Raw genomic sequence first — 18,540 nt, 5'->3', positions numbered from 1 at the left:
TTCCCTTTTCATTTGAATCTAGTCATATCTCTCCTTTTCCAATTTGTTTGAAACTCAGCCTCATGCCTAGACTGCTTATAGCGATTTTTAGCCTTTTGGATAATGTCCTCCAGGGTCCTTAGCTCATCAAACTCAATTTTGTCTTGATAAGTTTGTGGTAGGCCATTGAGGCACCTTTGAATCTTCACTTTATCATCTTTGTTATACATCACATACCTCAACAACTCCAAAAAATTGTTAGTGTAATCATCAATAGTAAGTTGCCCCAATTTTTTCTCATGAAATTCTTTAACTTTGTTGTCATACTACCTTTTAGATAAGTACTTCTTCGAAAAATATCCCTCAAATATTATCCAAGAAAACTCTTTCTCTCTAATATCCTTAATGTTACTGAGTTCCTCCCACTATATATTAACCTTTCCCTTCAAGCTGAAAATAGCCACTCTAGCCTTCACGTTTTAAGAGTAGTGATGCACTCGAAAATATTCCTTAATTTCCAATAGCCAAGCTTCTTCCTCCTTAGCCTTCTTAACTTCTCCATAAAGGTAAGGGGTTTTGCTTTCTTGAATTCCTCCATCATTAAGTTCATATCACTCCTCCTTTTTTGGTGGCGCCTCCTCGTTAAAACACTTGATAACTATTAATGATTGTCAATTCTTCTCTCTGGAGTGTTGAGTGGAGTTCCTCCTTTCACTTTGTCTTCACTTGACTTCCTATGCCTCTTATTTGATTTGTTTCCTTCTACCTGATTATTCTCGAATCCATGCCTCCCTATTTGGGATTAAATTTGTTAGATTTATGCCTTCCTAGATACATGGCACCAAGCTCATGTTGCTTTTGCCTTTGTAGATTTGACAAGTTATGCAAAATTAACACATTTAATTTTTCTTGCCTTTCTTGAGCTCTGAAAATCCTTTCATTATATGGCTTACAACTTCTCAACTCATCTCTTAAGCTTTAGAAGGTGTCCATCCAATTAGAGAAGTTTTCCTCCTTCCTCTTCCTAATTGAGTCTTCTTCCTCGTTATGTTGTGATATATCAGTGTTGTACTACACCATTCTGTTGCTCATTCCTTTATTTCCTTGATGTACCTCGGTGTCTTCTTATGTGTCGTTACACACATATCACTATTAGTTGAATAAAAAATAAATAAACATATTCACTCATCACCTTGATATGTTTGCAATAAGTATGTTGATGTGAAACTAGTTGAAACATCAAATCTCGGGTTAGTATGTAGGTTAGAAAACAAAATAGCATATCAATAATTTGTCTCACCAACAATGATATCCGTTGTAAATCTAAATTTAGTACACATGTGTATATATCAATTAACTATCAGATTAAATACCACTCTGTAACTCTTAATAGAGATTCTAACTTTATCTTTGTAGGCCCATTCAACCCGATTGTTCACATCCATGTTGTTTCTCTTGCCCTTTGGGTCTTGTGTTTAAACTTTCACTTTGATACCACTCTCTATCAGAGCCTCTGTCTTTATCCCCAAAGTTTAAGTGTTGAACCTTTTCTCTAATACCACTCTATATTAGAGCCTCTTGTTAGTAAAGTGTTGTCATTGAATTCAAAGATCATTGGGTAGATTGTTAGCAAAGTGTTGTCAGTGATCTCAAAGGTTGTTTTAGTTCAAGGATGGAGCATATATTTGGTGCAATTTTTACTACATAATATCAACTTAGATGCTGCTACAAAGTGCATAGTTGGATAAAATTTTGAAATACCTTTCCAACGATATATGGCACTTAGAAAAACTCCCAAGGATCAAGGAGTTAATAAATTTTGAAGTTAGGGTATTTATGGGTTGAAAAGTAGCTAAGGAAAAAAAAGTTTGGGCCAGTTAAGCCCTGAACCACTGAACTGACATGGGACCTAGCTCGGGAATTTAGGTCTTTGGGACTTCGGGAAGGTTTGTCATGTGTGAAGTAGAAAATGTCGTAGATCCTTGAACCCTCAAACTAGTGTGGGACGAAGTTCCACTGTACAACTATTTAGGGAAGTTCGGTTGTACAATTGTTTGAGGCAGTTTGACTATTTGGTTATTCGGGCCCCATTGGGTTATTCAAGGGTGATCACAAAGAAATACCCCAAACCCAAACTCATGGACAAAATTCCATAGTTGGGTGAGGTTCAAACCATTTCGAGCATATGGTCCCATTAAATTCTATAAAGGAAAAAACGAGATTTTCACCCAAACCCGGACCTTGTTCCGTCATATGAGATGACATGGCATAGGTATATGTAGCACAATTATTGGTAGACAATGATGACTTAATTGCATAGGTGGCAGTGGCATGGAATAATGACGTCGACAAATTATGTGGAACACTCCATATAAGTGCACGTGGCATGATGATTTTGGAACTTTTAGGTGGCCAAGCGGGCCAAATTCAGGTGACACATGGTTCCACCTAGGAGGTACCACGTGGCCCATATGATGTCAGCATAATGCACGTGTGACAACAACATGGTGATGTGGTATATATTTGGAAATTGTGCGAGGTGGATGTGTTTGTGAGCAATTTCAGTGTTAATATTTTTTATTATTATTGAAAATGAAAAATAATAGAACAATGAGACCCCTCCTCTTATAAATAGGGGGAACCAATATTAATAGAGGTTCCGAAATTTCTCACCCAAGGGGTCTGAACTCTGTGATACCAATTTGGCTCATAACTCTGTAAGTGAATGACTGTTATTTGAGATAGTATTTATTTACCCATGTAGATCTGTCAGACTATCACAGAAATGGTGGTGATTCCTCCTTCTTAGCATTACAATATGTTTTTCCTTCTGTTAATTCCATTATGTTTCATATTCCTCTCTGCATTGGTGCTACAATAGCTGCTAGAAATTATTTCATGCTTCCTTACAGATCCATGTGTGTTGATTTATTAATGCATAATGCCTGTATGAAGGGCTAAAGTATATCTTTAAACTACTCTATAAGAATCATAGCACCCATCTTCTCTCCAGTCCATTACTTCTGCTTGTAACTCAAACAAGTGTAGAATTTCCCATTGCTTGTAGCTCTATGTGTTCAATATAGAGTTTTGGATGTGTTGGGCTCCATATGATGAGTTATGCTTTCTCCTAATCCTCTCTCATTTACTCAATAAAGCCTATTAAGCTGTAATTCCTTTTGAAGTAATCGACCTTCATTGTCTTATGTGATACTTCTGGGAACTGTGCGTGTGAGGGAATACCTAAAATACATAGCTCATACCTATGGAGGAATGAACCAAGCCCTCCTATTTCCTTTTATTTTCTATCTTTTACGTGATAATTGGAGTGCCGCAACCCCCTCACATATAACCTTACAAGCACTCCTCTATTTAAGATTTCATAGGAACTGGTCTATAATCAACCTATTGGCTCTCTCTAGGGAGCTTTCTTGTCTCTTGCTGCACTTGTGTTGTAGGTGCAAGATTTAGCGACAACAATGAGTTCGAACAACTACTGCCTGGGAAGTCATTATGAACTTGGTCATCAAAGTTTTGATCGATAATGGGAAAGGGTGTTTGATTTTTTTATAGTTGTCATTATACAATTTTTGAGTCAAGGTTCGTGTAAAACTGAGGGTTTGTTAGAGGGTTCACCTGAACATGTGTTTATAGTGAAGGCGATGTTGTTTAAGGTAGCATGGTTATAAAATATCATAATTATTTCCCTCTTCTAATATCACTTATTTTCCTCAATTTTTTTCCAATTTCTTATTCCTCATTTGGTTCCTAGCCTAACCTATTCTATTCCCTATATCCCTTTATTCTTTCAAGCTATTTCCCATTTCTAAAATCTTCATACCATCCCTTATTCTATTATAGGCCTAAATCCCCTTTTACCCTAGCCCTAAATTCCCTTGCTAAAACATCATTTCGCATGATGAGTGAACATCATCCACATACATCATACACGAACTTTGCTCATCATACCCACATATTTTTCCCAATCCTATCATGCTCCCAAATTCAAATATGATTGTTTTTCAGATGGAGCACAAATTAAACATCATGTCTAATTACGTCATCAGAGATTAGGAATCATTCTCAAATCACTCCAGGAGGCCACCATTTCCATTGTTTCTGATCGTAGGAAAATGTATTGGTTCATCGTGCAGGAGATTTGAAGAGTGGTTACAGATTGAAGGCCAGGTTGTAGAGAGTTTCAAAAAATTGTGTTGCATCATTGCTACGTAGAGTGCTACGCAACTGCTGTGTAGTGTGTCCCTGAAGCTACCAGTGCTAACATAGATCGATTTTCAGTTTGTGGGAGGTAGGAGTCAATTTCCCAACCTATAAATTTTATCTTTAACACTCCAATTAAGGACATCGTTGCTCTCATTGCATTCTCTTTGAAAAATTCGCTGCGCACACCCTGTCAACCATGCGTACAATCAAACATTAAAGCTTGAAGTTGTGTCTTTTAAATGAGAAATCATGGTCATTTTGAAATGATGAGTGGATAGGGCAATTTATTAGTTCAAATAGAATGCTTTCTAGGTCACCTTGAATATTATAAACCTTATCTATCATCATTGTGTAGTATTGCTGCCTAGTGGAGTTTTGCGCTGTCACAATTGTTGAGTCTCTCATTATTTGTCCTATACACATAGCCTACCATAAAGTTTAAGTTGAATTTTCTAGGTGTTAGGTTTAATGGATCGTACCACTAGGAGAAAGGGAGGGGATGTTGTTCTCATTGAGCCCAACACTCTAAACCTAATAAAATCCTTCCCAACCATTAGAGACACCTTCGAGAATGTTGGTTTCATTCCATTTTGTCAAAAATTTTAGAAAGTGGGTCATAACACAAGACTGGCTAGCTTGTTTGCCTTAAACTTCCATGATAACAGAGTTAAGTTGGGAAATGTGTAAATTCTATAAAAAAAAAAAAAAAAACTCATTACAGATGCCACAAGCCTCCCCACAGCAGGTGAAAAGTGGTTCAAAGGTGATGAGCTTGATATTTCAGCTTTCAAATAGTTTTTCAAACCTGAGTTTAGCAATAAATTTGCTACAACTTTCCCTACCATGTATCTTCAGGATCATTACATTGAGCTCTTGAAATTTATCCAAAGGTATTTCACATGTGAGGGTAGATTCATCAGGGTGTACCAATATCATTTATGGCTTCTATGAAATTTCACAGACATAAAACTCATGAACCTACCTTTATTCTTACTCAATATTCTAGAAAGGATGATAGCAAAGGCTCAGCTTCAGAAGGATAATCACATGTCTAGTCTTTTTCATTTATCCCTCATTAAAATTTTGGTCAAGTTTGCAATAGACAAGAAGAAGATTTATTGGTCTAACTTTCTATCTAGTATTGATTTACTACCCTAGACAAAGTCTTCATCAGTAAAAATTTGTGACGAAGAACAAGAAGTGCATGAAACACATGAGAAGAAGGTCACCCACATAGTGAAAGAGACAAATATAGTCAAATAAAAGGATGAAAAACCTAGTAAGAAACCCACATGCAAACTTGGTAAGCAGGGTAAGAATTAGAGTTCAAAAGGAAAAGAGAAAAATTAGGAACCAAAGGTTTAGGTGGAATCATATCAGACCACCAAGTTTCAAGTTAAAGTAGAAGAGACAGTCAAAGATGAGTTTGTGATAAGGCCTAGAACTAGGTCAAGAGCCAAGAAAAGTGTGGAGGGATCAATCCCTTAAGAAGTTGTTGAAATTTCTGAAGATAAACAAGAAGAAAAACAAGAGGACAATAAAGAAGAAGAAGTGAATCAAGATGAAACAATGCATTTTGAGTAGGAAGAAGAACCAATGCAGTCTGAGCAAGATACCATGCAGTATGAAGAAGAAAACCCCAAGATTGTTAAAATGAAGGAATCTCTTTCTAAGTATCAAATTAAGATAGCATCCTTAAAGAAGAAAAACAGAGACTTGAAACAAACAGCTCAACCAATAGTTGAAAGGGAAAAAACACCTCCCAAACCTATTTCTAAGGGTAAAGGTAAACATGTTTCATTTGCTGAACATGCGGAAGAACTTGAAGTAGAGTCTAGTATGCCTGCAACTAGAGCAGCGAAGTCAAAACAAACTTGGGTGCAGTAAATGAAAAAAGTGGCCCAAGCACCTGGTAAGCCACATTTGGACCAGTGGAAGGTGTGATAGAGATGCCTAGAAGAGCTTGAGGAGAGTTAGGAGCAGGTTAAGAGGTTCATACAAGAGAATCAAAATTATAAGAAATTTATGCAGCATTTAATTGAAAATTGTGACAAATAGGTATGTGAGGCATCCAAAGCCCTCGAAAGAGGTAAACATTTTTTTAAACAATCAATTGTTGTAAGAAGAAAATGCAAAAAAAACTCTATGTTAGGAACCCGGTATTGAATGCAAAGATGAGGAGTATGAAGAATAGTTTAGACAAGGCATGGGGACTGGTTAAGAAATAGAAAGAGGCAACCAAAACACCTTCACCCGAAAGAGTGCCAAGGTTAAGATCTAAGGCTCTATCTGAAGCAAAGCTCACTCTATTAGCACCCATTGAGCACAAAGATCCCACACCCCAAGCTTCAAAAGTTCAAGCTTTGACCAGCAAGACCTCCAGCGAAAGGAAGAGGAGGTAATAGGTCATTGCTTGAAGTTTTGAAATTTTAGCTTTTGTCTCAAAATATTTACATTGCACAACAGGGGTACTTCTTTTTTGGGTTCAAGTTATAGATGTTGTTTTGATTAGTGTGTTGGAATGATTATGATGTTTGGAGTGGCCTATAGTAGTATGGTTTTGTTTTGTTAAGACTGGAGGGCATATAAGAGGCAGTCTAGAATGTTTGCTCTATAGTTGTTGTCTAGGCCCTGCCTACAAACTTGCATGAGCATTAGGAAGAAGCTAGCTATCAGAGTTTAAAGGTGTGAACATGGAGCAGAGGTGGAAGCCAACTCAGACCATCAGTTGTCAGTCATGTTCCATCTTTGGAAGCAAAAGTGCCATCGTAGTTACTACGCAGCTGCTATGCAGTCATTCCACAGTCAGCAGCCAACTGTCCTTATTTTTTTTGTTTCATTTCATGAAGATATTCTTTGCAGATAGACTCGATTTTATAAGGATTTAATTTTTTATATTAAGATAAAGTCAAGAATACTTTATGTTTTTTTTTTTAGGAAAAGGACTAAAACAATAGAAGATTTCCTCTTTTTGGGTTTAGTTCAATCCAATGTTTGGATCAATGATGCAATGTATCTAGACTCTTATTATTCCTTGTCTTAGATCTATTTAAACTGAACAATACACATAGAACCGGTTGTTGTTGGTTTGAACATTGTTATGAGCTATTGTAGACACATGATGTGATATTTATTAATGAATATGCTTGACGTTGAAGTTATTCCATTTAGCATTACAGATATTATTGTGGCATGATGCTTCAAAATTGTCTTTCTCTAGTTTATTTGTCATCTTATTCATGTTTTCTTCGTAATCTTCTTTAAAGGTGTAATGGAACAACTTCATTAGAATTCATTTTGTATGCTCTTATGTAGCTGTACCAAATATTTCAGTTGCAAATGAAATGTTTATGCCTTTGAATGTCTATTTCTTCCTCTTGATATTCATTCATTTAAATTGCAGTAATGAAAATTTCATTTGTTTTGCTATTGTAGATGAGTGTTTTGATTTTCATGTTCCACTATACTACAAACTGTTTTCCTATTTTGGAGTGTGTACTAGTCAAGACTTTGTATATGAAATTGGTTGGGAAATGCATAGGCATGATGAACTAGGGAGGTCATGATCACATGCATTAGTTTTTCTAGAATCCCTCACCAATCCCCAATCCAAAAATCAAACACTTTTCGGATATGGTCTATGATAGAATTTGTTCTTCAAAGTTTCTCATCTCTGAGTTTTCTGAGTGAGGGAGCCCCATCCAGTTGGAGAAGACCAGTCTATAAACCAAAAGAGGTATGTGGTTACCTCTGTGACCCTTTTCCTTCAACCTAAAAAGAATCATGGAGTGTTAACAGAACCTCCATATATCCTACCCATGTCATCATCCATACTACCATGTCACCATTGTAGACCTATCACGTGGATATGCCATGTCACAATCATACTACCATGAGGACTTTTCCATGTCATCATTTATATAGTATTTTATACTCAAAGACTGTGTTTTTTCTTTATCAATAACATAATATTTTCTTGGCCATAATGTATTGGCTCCCTTTTATTCTTTCCTCACCAACATTGTCAATTATCAATGCTTTCTATTTTCCTTTGTCATTGATGTATTTCTTCATTTATAAACACCACGATATTTTCCTTATGTTCAAAGATTTCCCTTTATCGACACCATGATCCTTTCCATTTGCCAAAATCTTCCCCTTTATTAGTTCCATGATATTTCTTTTTATCAATAACTTCTTTCACCTTCACCCATGCTCCTTGTTAATGTACTGACCAAGACTTGTTTTCATTCTAGTGATGTATTCGTTGGACCATATTATCATTTTTGGTGATAGGATATTTCCTTGTGCTAATGTATCAACATCCTCCTCTTTCTTCCTTGCAAATGTTTTGATAAGATTTATTTTTCTTTCTTTTTTGGTGATAAACATCCTTCATCCTCATTAAATTTTTATTAAGATTTATCTTCATTTTTCATCGGTGTATCAACATGCTAAATTTTTCTTCATTGGTGAACTTTCATTTCCCTTAACCAATGTGTCAATGTTAGGATTTTTTCCTTTCATTGAAATTCAGTCTTCCATGTATTACCAATGACAATTCTTCTTCCCTCCACTAGTATGTATTGGTCTCACCATCTTCTATTTTTGATACCATAATATTTCCTAAGAATTGGTATTATTGGTTGATGTGTTTCTTTCTCGTCGATGTATTGGAATTACCTAAATATATTTCCGTGTCGACATGCAAAACTATCTAAACCTTGAAGACTTTCATATTAGTCGTTTTGACCTAGTTTCTTTCTAAACTCTTATAAAGTTTACTATGGCCTAATAATATACCAAATGGCATCCATTAATGATTTACACTAGCCTTCAAGATGCATATGCAAATACACCTAGTTCCATGTGTTATCACTCAGGTTGTTCCCTAAAGTTGTAAAAAAGGGAATACGGCCGAGGTAACCACAGACCAATCTTTTAGATACAGAGTCTAGCCAATCTGTATCCAGAGAGGGCTCTCTCTTTATGATTTAGCTTTGTTTTGAAAGTTATTAGGCTAGTTATGAAGTTCAAGGGTTTTGTTTTGGGTTTGGGTTTGGGTGGTGAGATTCAATAGAAAAGTGAGGTAAAATAGAATAGTTCAGTCCATTGGGCATGATGGAGTCAAAAGAAGATGGCTTTATGGATTTGGTTTCTTGACAGAGAATGGCATCACAGAGTAAGGTAGTCAAACAGGGAACAAATAAAAGATTTGAAGCAGATGGAATGGGCTCAAATGGCTGAAGGGCAATTAAGAATCCTTCAACATATTGAAAGAGGGAAAATGGATGATTACTGATAAGGAGCAGTTAAGATTTCCTTAGCAAATAAACAACATGAAAGAACCAGAAAACAGGAGCAATTAAGAATTCACTGTTTATGCTAATTCTGAAGAAAACACAGAGAATAATAAAGACTGAAAACAGAGTGCAGTAAAGCAAATTTTGAATTAATCTTTTTCTTTATCATTCAGATTATGAAACAGAGATGATATAAAACTCAGAAAAATGTAAAACATAAGATATAGGGGACTTATTGATCCATAGGTTGATTCAAGAATTTTGTGACAAGTCCTCCGCATCAATTCTTCATCCAGTAGGCCAGACAACCGATGATTCCAACAGTTTTTTATTCCAAAAGTCTAGTATTACAGCAAAGTCTAAGAAATCTACATAACACCCAACCCCTTTAAAACTCTAACGAAGGGGGTATTTATACAACAAAATATGTACAACAGACATCTCATAAAAGCTGTGAGATAATATCTAGATTTTAACCTAAATTAGTTTACAAGTAACATAGAAGCGGCTTGAGAAAGATAACTGATGTTGTGCTGGAGGCAGGCTTTTAGGGTTTGGCTTGCAGCTATCCTGTAGTAGCTGTGCGCCAACTGTTTGTCTTAATTCTGCATTAATGTCGATCTGATAGTCTTTAACTCTTATCTCCTGCCTCTAATTCTGCACTGACATCTTCGATGCTCGTCTGATACACTTTAATCCTTTGAACTGATACTCTTTGACTTGTGTTGATGCCCTTTAATGCTGAGATGACCCCTGTTCACCGTTTTTCCTTTGGCCTTTTATGTTTCTGAAGGTCAGCTAGCTTGGGTAACAAAATATCCCTGTATCTTTGTTCTTTTCTTTTGTGAGCTTGGAGGTCCCTCGGTTTGATTTCAACTATGTTTGAAGTAAGGAAACTGTGACTGGCAGCTTGGCTGAGGACGCGAGCTCATTGATGGAGCCTTAGTGGTCCGGAGGTGGTCGAAAAACTGTGAACCAGGTCGATTTTAAGCTTGGAGCGCGGGGGGCGCTGTATGCAAAAAACGTAGCAAAAAGACCCTTTTTCCCTTTTATTGCCGAAATAAAGTTCTGGTGGGAAAATTTGATTCGACCGGGAGGATGACGTAAGCAGTGGTATGGGATAAATGACGTGGCGGGTGACGTCAGCTAAGGGTGAGGTGGTGGTGAGATGGTAGGTGATGTGGAATTGACGTCAGCACAGGGCAAAGGACGTCAGCAGATGACATCAGCAAAGGGTCAGCGGGAGGGTGGTATCGAGTGGAGGGTAAGCGAACATGTTAAACAGGCAACGTGTCCAGGGTACGGGGGAAATACCGCCGGTTCCCCGGGAGTTAACACTCGGTAGCTGAGGGGGTCCCGATATGGATAGCGACCGTCGGATGGATTAGGGTTGATCGGACGGTGGGCGCTGCACGGAGATGGCGGGTACTTAACGTATGTGGGCATGACATAATATAATGTGTTTTTAATGGTATCAGGGCTTGTTTTTATTGGTTCGCGGGATAGGCTTGGCTATTAATTAATGAGAGGTTAATTAATTCCATTATTTGCGCGGGGCGGGTTTTTAGTAGGTTTCAAATAAACCTATCAATTCCCAAAAACATATAAACGATTATATTTCAACCAGGGCGGGGATATATCTTTATATGGGGATTTTTATTATATTTTTAATACGGGGAGGGAATAAAGTGGGAATTATATAATAAGAGTTTAACAGTTAATATGAAAAAATGAAAGCGCTAAGCTAATGTTAGGAAACTTAGGCTAAAGGAGAAAAAAGGGGTTTTGAGGGGTATTTGTACAATTTCCTAAGTAAAAGGGGTTTTACTTAGGCAGTTTATGAAATGAGATGAATGGAAGGAGTGGTTTGGTGATATTAAGTAGATCTTAATACCATTGGGGAAGTTAGTGAATGACTGGAAAAAGGATGAAGGGGAGTTAGTTATGAAATTCTGCCTTGCTTGAATTGCTCCAAAAATATATTCCAGGTACTTGTGATAGAGATAAGACTAACACATTTTTTAGAAAAATCAATCACAAGCATGTTTCTGCAACACCATCTACCTACCCTGCCTACTTTGCCTAACATTTTTTCTTCTTTCTTTGGGTGCACTTGGACTGGCAAACCCTTTTCAATTTTTCTTTTCTTTTGCATGGTAAGCGTACCTAAGTCTGCACTTATTACTTCCAAGGGTTCAGATTAAACTGTTGAGCTCCTTCGCTTCTCTACCTATCTACTTATCTGCCAAGATTAAACAGTTTGGACAGATTTTATTCTCTATCTCTAAAACAAGAAATTCAAACACGAACTAACCAAGATTAAGCTGTTTGGCCATTCATCAATTGTGGCATGAAGTTCAACAAGCTGTACATGATGCTTTATTTGCAGAAAATGAAAAAGTAGTGCCTTTTTGGATTTGCACAATTTCCTGGTCTTTTTTTATTTGGGGTTCATTTCTTCTCATTTTTTCTTTTGACCATTTTATTCTTTTTACCCTTTGATTTTTCTTTTAGGGTATACCTTCTTTACATTTTATAATAATTTTTTGATTTTTTGATAATATGGAAACCTTTACAGCAAGGAAAGGATGAACATATTACAGAGCTCAACCAGTCAATCATGAAATATGACACCTATTACTATAGGAGTACAACAGTGGCTCCACTTGGGGATGGCTTTCCCTGGTGGAAAGTCAAGAATAACAGATCAGAGAGCCTTGTGAATAACTTGGATTGGGTTCTGAAATCTTCCTTTGCTGGTTGCTTTATTGGATATATGACAACACACTTGTGAAGCTTAGGGCCTTCTCTTTTGGCTTGAACTACAGCAAGTTGCTATCCCATTCAAAACTGTGACATTATCATGGATATAGTATGTACATGTTAGATTCAAAATTCATCAAAAAACTGGATCAAAGTAATGTTTTAGTATTCTTCCATTCGCTGGTCCTTCTTCTGTTTTTGTACCATCCAGGCTCTTCAAAAAGTATGTATTGTTCCCTTGCAATGCTTGGATGATAAATGGCCCTTTCCATAGGAAGTCAAACTTCCCATGCTTTCCTTTGTCTTCTCTCCCGGAATCCCACCTTAGAACTTTGTCTCCAATGTAGAAATCCTCAGCTTTGGTCCTTTTATCAAATATTTTCTTGAGTTTTTCTTGTAACACTTGGGATCTTTGGTGCACTTCTTCTCTGGTCTGCTGCAAATGGATGGTTTGATTTATTCTCCTTTGGATGTCATTGGGTTCCACCTGAGCTTCTTGCAGTAATTCCATTACAGGGACCCCTAAAGATGAAGGAAACACAACCTCCATGCCATAAACTAACTCATAAGGGCTGGTTCCAATAGATCTCTTTGTAGTAAGCCTGTCTGCCCATAGTGCATTTGTAAGCTTTTTGTGCCAGTTTTTCTTGTTCTCTTCCAACAATTTCTTAATAATATTGATCAGGCTTTTATTGGAAGACTCAGCTAGACCATTACCTTGAGGGTAATAGGTTGTGGAATGGCCTAAAGTGATATGGTATTTGCTGCAGAAATTTATCAGTTTCTTGGATTTGAAGGCAACAGCATTATTGGTTATGATCTTTTCAGGACAACCAAACCTAGACAAGATGTTGGTCTCTAAGAATCCTATAATCACTGTGTCATTGGCTTGTCTAGAAGGAATGGCTTCTATCCATTTGGTGAAATAGTCTGTGGCAGTAAGAATCCATTTATGCTGGCCAGAAGAAGAAGGGTGTATTTCTCTAATGAATTCCAAACCCCATTGTTGAAAAGGCTTTTTAGTGGAAATAGGTCTCAAAGGTAGGGGTAACAGTTTCCTTTTGCCCTCAAAAATTTGGCATTTGTGGCAAGTAGTGAAAAACTTCTTTACATCAACGAACAAGGTTGGCCAGTAAAATCCAGCCCTTAGGATTTTGTCTGCAGTTGATTTCCAGTAAAGGTGTCCACCGTAGTCCCCTGCATGTAATTCTTTGAGAACTTTGTCAACTTCTTCTTTTATCAAACAATTCAATAAAATACATTCATGATTTTTCCAAAACAGAGCACCATCTAAAATACAGAATTTTGAAGCTTTCATCTTTAAAAATATTTTCTTTGTTCTGGATAACCCTATAGGAGCCTGCAGGTTTAATAATACATGAATTATATCATCATACCAAGGTGATTCCAAGAAGGCTTGGTCGATTTGTGGAGTCACCATCTCCTGTTCATTATCCAGTTCATTGATGTCCAGGGCTTGAAAGTTTGTTTCAGTCATGAGTTTAGCCAACCCCTGTCCTTTATCAGCTTTGTAGGTTTTATTTCAATGTCATACTCCAATATTTTAGCTATCCATTTACCTCGTTTGCCTTCAATTATATCTTGAGTCAGGTTGTCTTTGACAACAACGTTTGGCACATAAGCTATTATATGTGAGTACAATATGTAGACTCTGAAGTCTTGAATAGCTTTCACAAGTGAAAATGCCTGTTTTTCCATGATTTTGTAATTCAGAGGTGCGTCTCTAAGTGTTTTACTGAAGAAGGCTATGGGTTTTCACATCCTTGACCATCTTTTTGCAGTAAAACAGCTGCTATGGTGTGTTCTGAAGCAAATGAGAAAATTATGAAGTCTCTATCGAACTTTGGACTTGCGAGGACTGGTGTTCTGGTTAAAGGAAATTTAATTTCTTCGAATTCTTGTTTGGCTTCTTCTGTCCATTTGACCTTTGAATCCTTTTTTAACATGTTGTTTAGCAATCTGATTAATTCAACCAAATTAGATATGAATCTTCTCAAAAAGTTAATCTTCCCTAGGAAAGCTTGAAGTTCTTTGACATTTCTGGGGTGGGGTATTTGCAGAATAGCTTCTATTCTAGCAGGATCAATTCTGATGCCATCTTTGGAGATGATGTGGCCTAACAATTTGCCTTCTTCTAGACCAAACAAAGACTTTTTAGGATTTAATGAAATACCATACTCTTTTCATTTTAAAAACACTTGTGTCAAATGATCTAAATGTTGTTGATCTAATCTTGAAAATACAGTGAGGTCATCTAAGTATACAACCATAAAATCGTGAATCTCTTTTGCAAAAGCTATGCCCATTGCTCATTGAAAGGTTGCCCCTACGTTCTTAAGTCCGAATGGCATTTTCACATATTTGAATGTACCCCATGGTGTTGTAAATGCTGTCTTTTCTTAGTCATTAGGATGAACTAGAATCTGATTGAAACATGAAAACCCATCCAAAAGTGAGATCCTGGAAGCACCTACTACCCTTTGTAAAATATGATCCATCTTGGGTAAAGGGTAGTTGTCCTTCAAAGAAACCTTGTTTAAATTTCTTAAGTCAACACATAATATGATTTCTCCTATTTTCTTCCTTGTAGGCACTAAATTAGATACCCACTCTGAAAACCTGATTGGGGCAATTATCCCTGCATCATGCATTTGTTTGATTTCTTTCTCAATTAAAGGACGCAGTACATGGTTGATTCTTCTAAGTTTTTGTTTGAATGGTTTTTGATTTTCCTTGAGGGGTATTGTATGCTGAATTACAGAGGTGTCATAAGATTTGAGGTATTCATAGCTCCAAGCAAAAACATCCTGGAATTCTTTGATCAATTCAACATACTTAAGCTTTTGATCAGGGGGCAAAGATTTGGACAATTTAATCATTCTTGGATTCTCTGCAGTTCCTATGTTGTAGGCTTCAATGTCTGCTTTTGGAGTTTCCATCTGGGGTTTCTTTGGAATGTCCTTGAAATCAAAGAGATCTTCCAAAGGAGTTAATACTCTAGGCAAATGATTGTCTTTCAAATTGATAATATCGGTTTCTCCTTCAAAAATCTCATCAACATCTTTTTCTTTTAGAACCTGTATTTATTCTTTGGTAAATCTCGTTGGATGAAGCGTTCGAGTCACGTTTTTTGCTGAAATGTCTGTTTCTATCTGATTTGTTGGATCAAAGTCATTGACCGTATCTCCATCTGCGTTAGTGCTGGAAAATTCCTCTTCTAGGGTCAAAAATTTGTTGATCTGGTTATCACTGTCAAACACTTTCCAGTTCTTTACATTATCAGGTATGGCTGGCCTGTGTCTAATTTTAGCTGTGAATTGATGATTTGGTTCAAAGGGAAATTTACAGGTGCTGGCAAACATTGCTGGGCTGTGAGCTTGCAAGTTATGTTTTCTCGGGATTTTGGCAAGTTGAGCTTCTAGAAAGGTATTGAGGATTTCTATGGCTGTCCCTCTGTATTCTCTTAATCTAGGATCATTTGTCAAGAACTTCCCTTTTATCTGCTGGATGATTAAATCAGAATCTCCTAGGACTGACACTCTAGTTGCTCCTAACTTTTTGACCAGTTTAAGACCTAGCATCAGAGCTTCATATTCAGCCATATTATTGGTGCACCTAAAGTTTAACCTGTATGCATGGCCTTCAACATGATTGTTTTCAAGGTTGTGCACCCAGACTCCTGCCCCTGCCCCTAATTTGTTCACAGACCCATCAAATTCTAAGTACCAAAGGATTTCGTGTTTATAATCAGTATCTAGAGCTTCAGGGATCTGTTCAATAGGGATATCTGGTTTTTCAGTTTCTTCTGGTTTATCTGATTTTTCATGGTTTTCAAAGATCTCTTGGATTTGGACACTAGACTTTTTGTTTGCAATTTTTTGTGTTTCATCTGCTAGAACCTTCATTTCATGTGGGGGATTGATTTCAGCATTGTAAACGATAAAAGAATCCATGTCTGAATGCACTGAGTAGATAAGGAAATTTTGAGGTTTCTCTTGACTACTTACTACATACTTCATTAAGGTTTCTTTGTACAGTCTCTTGGGTTGACCAAACACTGAAATAGTAGCGTACAACATGTCCAACTATAGAGATCCTTGAAGCTTTGCACCCCAAGATCTAGACAATAACATACCATACTTTGGAGGAATATCAACTACTACTATGTGCATTAAGATGGTTTTGGCAGGATATTGGACTAGTGACTCACATAAATCTTTGATTAAACCCAAACATTTGACCTGACTTGAATCAAAAGAGAAAATACCTTTATATGGTCTGGTGATGTCAAGGTCAAGTTTCTCCATTACAGATTTAGGCATTAAGTTATGAGAAGCGCCAGAATCAAACATAGCATTATGGAGTATTTTATCATGTATGTTTAAACCTACATAGAAAGGAGGAATTTCTCCCTCTGCTGCTTTTCCATTTACTTCAGGGCCAAATATGAGTTCAGGCTGGTCATCAAAAACGTTTACTGAATCTTCATTGACAGAAATTTTGAGTGATTTGCTGATTTGACTTCTGTAGACCTCATGTTTAGCTAATTCTGATAAAGGAACAACTATCTTCAGTTTTCCTACTTCTATCTCAAGATTGAAAGATTTTTCGGTCTGAGTTCTTGTGTTTTGGACAGCTGAATTTTCTGCATTTTTCTCTTCTTCAGGACTGGGATTATGAGCTGATTTTTTTTCTAAATTAGGTTCTAGAGGCTCTTCTTCTTTTCCTTTAGCAGGAATATCAGTAGACGGTTTTTTGTTAGGTGGCTGATTGTTTGATATATCTTCAATGATTAGATTATTTGGGTTAGGACCTGTCTTAGAAAGAATATGTACAGGGGGGTTACTGATTTTACCTTTGTTGGGCTGCTTGGTATCTTTCTGTTTGCTGATTTTAGGGACATCTATCCTTCTACTCCTCAGATTGTACTGTTTGTGGACTTCATAAATGGTTGTATCATATCCCTCCCTAAAGTCAAATGATTCACCTGACTGAGTTTGGAATTGTTTTACAATGTGAGCTTCTTGATCCTCTTGGGTTAAGAAAACTTGTTGTTCATTGTTGAGTCCCATGAGATTAATTTGAGTGTCTTCTGTTGGTTCATTAGAAGTTGAGGATTCAACATAATTTTCTTGAAATGGGGGCCTGATATTTTGGTCAGGCCCTGTCTTTCCAGTGTTAGGATTTTGATTCTTCTTGAAATTTGGATTTCTCCCAGTGTTGTTTGGTTGACCGTCCCAAGGTGATTTTCTCTCAATTGTTTCTACTCTATCTCCAAGTCTATCCATTCCTTTAAGAATTGCATCTAATTTTTGCTCAAAGGCAGAAGATTTTTCTTTGAAAGGTGTTCTTCTTTAAGCTCTGGCTCTAGATCGTTTAGATATAAGGTTGGCCTCAACACTGACAGCTATACTCTGCATCTCTTCTAAGTTTCGAGGAGCTCTTTCCCTAAGTTGGTATGCCATATCGGAATCAAATGCATCAGGGAATTTAATCAAGGCCAAATCTAGAGGAGGTCTAAGATTCTGAGGAATAGCATTGTAGACATTATTGAATCTGGCACAGTAATCTTGGACAGTTTCTTGTGTGCCTCTTCTTAGGTTTTCATACTCTGATAAAATGTGTAGAGGATCTTTCTTCTTTTCCCATCTGTTTAAGAAGGTGTGATAAAGAGCTTGTGGGTCATAGATACTGTTGGCAGGGAGGGCTCTAAACCAGGTTCTAACATCTCCAGTTAAACTTTGAACAAATACTTTCATTCTGACATCATCATCATCAACCTCATAGTTTTCAAAATAGTCAATCATTTTCTTGGCATGTTGTTGAGCTGTGTAAGTGCCAGTACCGTCAAAATAGGTGATTTTACTTTGATAGTATTGAGGCATAGCCCCTAGATTGGCAGGTAAGTTTAAGGGAGTATATCGGTTTGCCATGGTTGCAGAAATAAGTGTGACAGCTGAAGGAGTAGGATAACAGTGGGAATGTGAGTTGTAGATGGAGGAATGGAAAAGGTAGTTGGAGGTGCTGATGCTGAACTTGGGATAGGCTGTGGTAATTACAGAAAGGTTTGGTGTTTTTTCAGAGGTAAGATTAGATTGAAGGGATTTCTGCAAATTTATGTCAAGGTGTGAATTGGCAGAATTTCCTTGGCTCTCTTGTCTTCTAAGAATCCTAGGAATTAGATTAGGATTTTCGAAAACAGGTGGAGGATTAGGATCAGGATTTGATCTAGTGTAACGAATCCTTTCTG

Source organism: Pinus tabuliformis, chromosome J (genome assembly GCF_031772625.1).
Source record: "Pinus tabuliformis cultivar Carrire ecotype Pingquan chromosome J, CPIR1, whole genome shotgun sequence".
Classification (NCBI taxonomy): domain Eukaryota; kingdom Viridiplantae; phylum Streptophyta; class Pinopsida; order Pinales; family Pinaceae; genus Pinus; species Pinus tabuliformis.
Note: the sequence above shows the minus strand (reverse complement) of the source record.